A 6,067-nucleotide genomic window follows, 5' to 3' on the forward strand; every position below is an offset into this window, starting at 1 on the left:
AGGCTATTACATTTAGCAATCAACAGCATGGGTGATAAACCGTCTATAGTAAAAAGCCCCCCCCCCTTTTTTTGGAATGTTTTACACTTTCCACAGAACAGAAACTAAAATAACCTGTTAAACAATTAGTCACAAACACAGTCCTGGAGTTGTTCTGCCCATCTCCGTCAGTATTGTGTAAAGCATGTCTTCTTTGTAGCAGCCAGGCCTTGCCACCATTGTGCTTGGCTGAGTTCACAATCTGTGGTAAACTAGAGCTTCCCTGTGACTTCTCTGGCTCTTCTCTTCTTCTCTAAAGCTTTCTTTCCTGGCTGTAATTAGAACCCCCTGCCTCTGCCGTAGCTGTGGCTGCTGCTGGTGCCACTATAGCCACCTTGATATCACGTTAGCAAAGAACTTCTCTCTGCCGCCATAAGGGCCAGAGCTTCCGCCTCCAAAGTTTCCTCCTTACATTGGTCCAAAATTTGAAGACTGATTGTTGTAATTGCTGGAATCATTGTAACTTCCATCTCCAAAAACTGCTTCCATCATTACTGAATCCATTACAGCCATCCCCACGGCCTCCATATCCACATCACCACGGTTGCCACCGAAGCCACCACAACCACTGAAGTTTCCCCCTCGACCAAAATTGTCCTTGCCACCAAAACCACCTCCACTACCAACACCAAAATTTTCAGAATCGCTTCAACCTCTTTGGCTGAATGAAGCACTAGCCATCTCCTGCTTTGATAGGGCTTTTCTTTTCTTTTTTAAATTATATGAAAAAATATTTTATTATAATTATTTGTGTGTGTGGAGGTGTTTTACATAAGTGGATGTCTGTGTTCCATGTACGTGCCTGCTGTCTGTGGAGGCAAGGAGACAATGTCAGATCACATGAAAAGGAGTTATTTGTGGGTCCCGAGAACAGAACACAGTCCTCTACAGAATAGGACTTTGCTTACTTCGCAGTTGGGGCCATTCACAGTATGGTATTTCTGAATAACAATCTTTTCTAGAGTCATGGTCATCAAAATTGACAAAAGCAAAACCTCTCTTTTTTCTACTGCCTCTGTCAGTCATGATTTAATAACTTCAATTTTTCCCATACTTCTCAAAATAGTCTCTCAGGTGGTCGTCTCCAGTGTCTTTTTTGATTCCACCAACGAAGATCTTTTCCACAGTAGTGATCACCTAGTCTCGGAGACATCTCTTGACACAGGTCTCTTAGCTTCCACAACTCTTCCACTCACCTAAAAGGGTCTTGCATTCATAGGGGCATTCACTTCCTCCACAGCGGTGTGTGTAACAAACAGAAAACCCCCAGTATCGCTTGGTGTTTGGATCTCTCTTTACCATGCAGTCCGTGAATGTTCCCCATTGCTCAAAACGGTTCCTCAGATTCTCGTCAGTTGTTTCGAAGCTCAGGCCAGCAAGGGAGAGCTTCTGCGGCTGTTGAGGCTCCTTGGGAGACAATCACAGGGAAATGGGTGCCTTCAGCGAGGCTTCCTTGGCTGTGCCAATAGGCAAAAAAGCTTAAATCGATCCCTAAAATTAAGTAAGAAGTAAGATACTGTCCTTGTAGAGAACTCAGCAAAATCAGTTACCTATAGTTCTGCGGTGTTGCTCTCATTGTTGAGACATTGAAACATTTCATTTTTTTGTGTTCTTTGTATATTTTCCACAATTATGTTTACAATATAATAAATGTTTTCTTCAGGATTAACAGGTAGACTGTATCTCAAGAACTTTCCTATGTCTCCAGCTTCATATGATTAATGTCTGGATATAAAAATATCAATGTCATAACTTATTTTTTGGTAGAATATTCAGAATTTCCCAGACCTTGTTCTACATATTGGAAACAGTTGTAGTGGTTTTATTAAAATACATCAAAACAGGTGAAATTATTTGACTAAAGTTTCTGAATATCTTAAGAATTCTGAGAGAATATTCATATACCTCACCAATTTCCATTAATGCCCAATTAAAAATAAATAATAATAATAAATAAATAAGAAAATTATTAGAGAAGTCAATGTTCTAAAATATGCTTGTCAGCATTCAGGTTTATTTTTATTTTTTCATACTCCTCAACTATATCTCAACAAGCTTCCTATTTTCTTTGAGGATTTTCATGTAATTCTTAGTGATTTTTACTTTTTCTTTTCAAAGCTCATTATATGGGGGAAGAGTTCCTTTCTCTGTAGTTATTGTATATATTTCTCGAGGCTGAGAATAGCTATTCTGTTTCATTTCAAATCACATCTTTATCTTGCTGTTATGGTATCTGAACAAGCCCGTTTAAATGACCCATTTGAGAGCTCTATAGATTATTGTAATAATGCCATTTTGTGCTCAGAAATTGTGAATAATTGCCTCAATATTAGAGGGGACCAATCACAAAATGGCTAAAGGTTTGGTGCACTTTGTAAAGGAAACAGAAGGGTGACACTTACTTTATTCCTCACTGGGTAATCTCACATTTCTTCATATGTGCCCTCGGCACCCCTCACCAAGTCCCTATCACCATGCTCCCTCTCTTTCCCCGAAGCAGAAAACTTTCTGCTCTTTGAAGCAAAGTTAGAGGCCAATTGGCCTTCTTTTCCCATTCTGTCAGAATTACCTAGGGACCTGCAGCCCATTTCTTAGAGGATGCCTTGTTTACCACACGCAAAGGGCTCCACATGCACAAAGTGCTAATCTCTCTCTCTCTCTCTCTCTCTCTCTCTCTCTCTCTCTCTCTGCTCCATCCTATTTTAAGTGACACATTGCTTCCCACACCTGGTGCATAATGCATAATCATCCAGTCAATGATGCTTGCTGCTCTTCTTTCCTTTCCCACTTTGTTCAGTTTCCTGACAATGAATTCTTATAACTGCTCATAGTTATTTGATAACTTTTACTTGAAGGCTGTCCTGAGCAAGGAATGATTTTTATGTTTTTTTAAATTCCTTTTTGTTGATACAGAGAAACATTGCTTGGCTCTACTCCTGTTTTTCCTTAAAGTATTCTTTTGCTTTACAGTCAACACCGTCATGTGAGCAAGATGCATTTTGCTTTCACTTGAGAACTGGACTTGATATTTTGTTAGCCCCTTTAAGGAAAATTAATAGTAAACCCCCTAGTGTATATATATATATATATATATAGAGAGAGAGAGAGAGAATGTTATATATATATATGTCCAGTTAAGAGAAAAATTAGAAATATTTTTGCTTTTACTGTCCTTATTAATTTTGAATGGAATTGAAACAATTGTCATAATGTAATTATCGACATGCGTACATGTTCTGCTTCAGGCTTGCTTACGGTGTGACCTGTGAGAGTGTTCACCGAGGCCTTCAACTGTACACGCCGTAGGAACAAGCGCCACTTAAGCTGGCTTTGTTTCGTAAACAAGTATCTAATCTCCTCATTAATGATATATGAAACTAAAAATCAATGAACTCCGGTGGTTAGAGCTTTTTAGTGGAACTAATGGATACACCTTGTCTAACATTAGAAACTTCACTTGTGGTTTGCAGCTGCTCACGAGGAGAAAACACGAATGTAGAAACAAGGTCTCTGGCTAGAGTAATAATTGGGCTGTGAGTTCTGGATAAGCACGTCTCATAAATATATAACATATGGAATAAAGTATCGCCAGTTCACATTCCCTCACATTAAATAGATATGGTGAACCCTGACTATAAAGCTCAAGATTAAAGACAGTAAAATTTTGCTTGGATACATGCCCTATTGAGCCTCGTTAAAAAGACTCTTAACTGTGATTTTAAGCCTCTGACATGCTGATATCATGAACTATTTAAAATAAGCAACATTTCACAAGACTTGTTCTGAGACATTAAAAAAAACTTCAATAGGCAAGTGAGTCAAAATACTGATATATTTCTGATAGACCATAAATAAGAATGTGTTGGTTATTTGGGCAGACACCTAGGACATGAAAAGAGTCTCACATATAAACAACCTAATATATATACTTCACACACACACACACACACACACACACACACACACACACACACACACACACATTTTATCTCTATGGAAATCACAGGCCTTTTAAGCCCTACTCACATGTACTATTTTGCTGTCTAATCCATTTGTTCTTTTTTTTTTTTTTTTTTTGACTATTCTTGTTTAAAACAGTACAAGAAAATGTGACCTCACAGGAAAGATAGTAAATCCCACTGAATCAGAAATTATGTTTAGCTTCTTCAAAATACATCATAAAGTATTTACTTTGTTCCAGTTAAACCAGCGATGGGCCATGAAGATCATATGTAAAGTTGGGCTGGGTTTCTGTCTTTCTTTTTTTTTTAATTGATTTTATTGAGCTCTACATTTTTCTCTGCTTTCTTCCCTTCCTTCCCCTCCCCTTCTACCCTCACCCAAGGTCCCCATGCTTCCAATTTACTCAGTAGATCTTGTCTTTTTCTACTTCCCATGTAGATTAGATCCATGTATATCTCTCTTAGGGTCCTCTTTGTTGTCTAGGTTTTCTGGAATTATGAATTGTAGGCTTGTTTTCTTTGCTTTCTGTCTAAAAGCCACTTATGGGTGAGTACATATGATATTTGTCTTTCTGGGTCTGGGTTACCTCACTCAATATGATGTTTTCTAGATCCACCCATTTGTTGGCCTGACTCTAAGGGGATTCTGGTGTACCAATGCACAAAGTTAAAACTGTATCTTTTCTATTTTATGCTTAATGGTTTCTGCATGAATGACTTACTACACATTTCATTCATGTCTTTGTAGCCATCACCTAGTAGGAAAAAAATGACTAATTGAAAAACTCTTTGAAAGTTTCATTCTGACCAGACTATTTATTTATGTATTTTATTTTACATATCAATCCCCTTTCTCACCTTCTTCACCTCCCCGGATCCCAACCTTCATCCTCTTCTCAGAGGGGATAAGGCCTCCCGTGGAAAGTTAGTAGAGTCTGGCATACCAAGTTGAGGCAGGATCAAGCTCTCCCCTCTGTATCAAGGCTGAGAAAGGTATCCCTTCATAGTGAATGGGCTCCAAAAAGACAGTTCAACTGTTTTTCCCCAATAATCAGATTAGTGACCACCCTAACTGTCATTGTAGAGCCTTGATCCAGCAACTGATTGAAACAGATGCAGTGGTCTGCAGACTCATTTTAAAATTCTGAGCATACAACCAGGTGGCAAATTTCTGAGTACCACCCCAAGACAAAGTACAATAGCCACTTATTGACTGCTTGGAGGAGAAGCAGCCTCTCCCAGGAATAATCCCCACCTCCTAATTGATTGTTCAATGCAGATTGGTCAGCCTTGACATCATATATACACAAACAACAAAAATGGATTCTGTAAGTTTTATTTGTATATATTTATGTACATTCATGATGCAGGATATCCTTCTGTATATGTTTTTTTTTTTTATTGGTTGGTGAATAAAGCTGTTTTGTCCAATGGCTTAGCAGAGTAAAGCCAGGCAGAAAATCTAGAGATGGAGTGGAGAGTAGGCAAGAGTCTAGAGGATGCCGTGTAACTGTCAAAGGAGAAAGATGCCAAACCTTAGCGGTAAGCCACAGACTCGTGGTGATATATAGATTAATAGAAATGGGTTACTTTAACATGTTAGAGCTACTTAGAAATACACCTGTGACATTGAGCAAACAGTGTGGCAATTAATATAGTTTCTGTGTGATTATTCAGGTCTTGGAATTTGGGAAAGGAAAGCACAGCCTCCAGTTTACACATGCATACATATATGAAGGTAACAAATGCAATCAAAGAAGCTATCAACTTGAGGGTATGAGGACCTGCAAAGGTAATTCAAGAGAAGGTAACCATAAGGGGGCTGCAGGAAGGATGAGGGAGGAATGATGCAATTCTATTTCAATTAAAAATTTTAAAAATAAATCAAAATAAAAATTATCAAAAGGGAACTATAAGAATTATAAAACAAATGCTACTTATGAAGCAAAATAAGGTATGTACAGTCCAGAGCAATGAAATCCAGAAGGCCCCTTTCTCTGGATACTAGGAGAACCTCCACAACTTCGAGTACAGAGAAGCTTACTGGAAATTCTTCAGAGGGCATT

At 38.4% G+C, this 6,067-nt stretch overlaps 1 pseudogene; it reads right to left on the reverse strand.

Moving 5' to 3' along the window:
• Nucleotides 1-317: 317 nt before the first annotated feature.
• LOC130881000 (heterogeneous nuclear ribonucleoprotein A1-like) lies at nt 318-1,452 on the reverse strand (annotated as a pseudogene).
• Nucleotides 1,453-6,067: the final 4,615 nt, after the last annotated feature.

The sequence above is a fragment of the Chionomys nivalis genome, chromosome 9 (genome assembly GCF_950005125.1).
Source record: "Chionomys nivalis chromosome 9, mChiNiv1.1, whole genome shotgun sequence".
Taxonomy (NCBI): Eukaryota; Metazoa; Chordata; class Mammalia; order Rodentia; family Cricetidae; genus Chionomys; species Chionomys nivalis.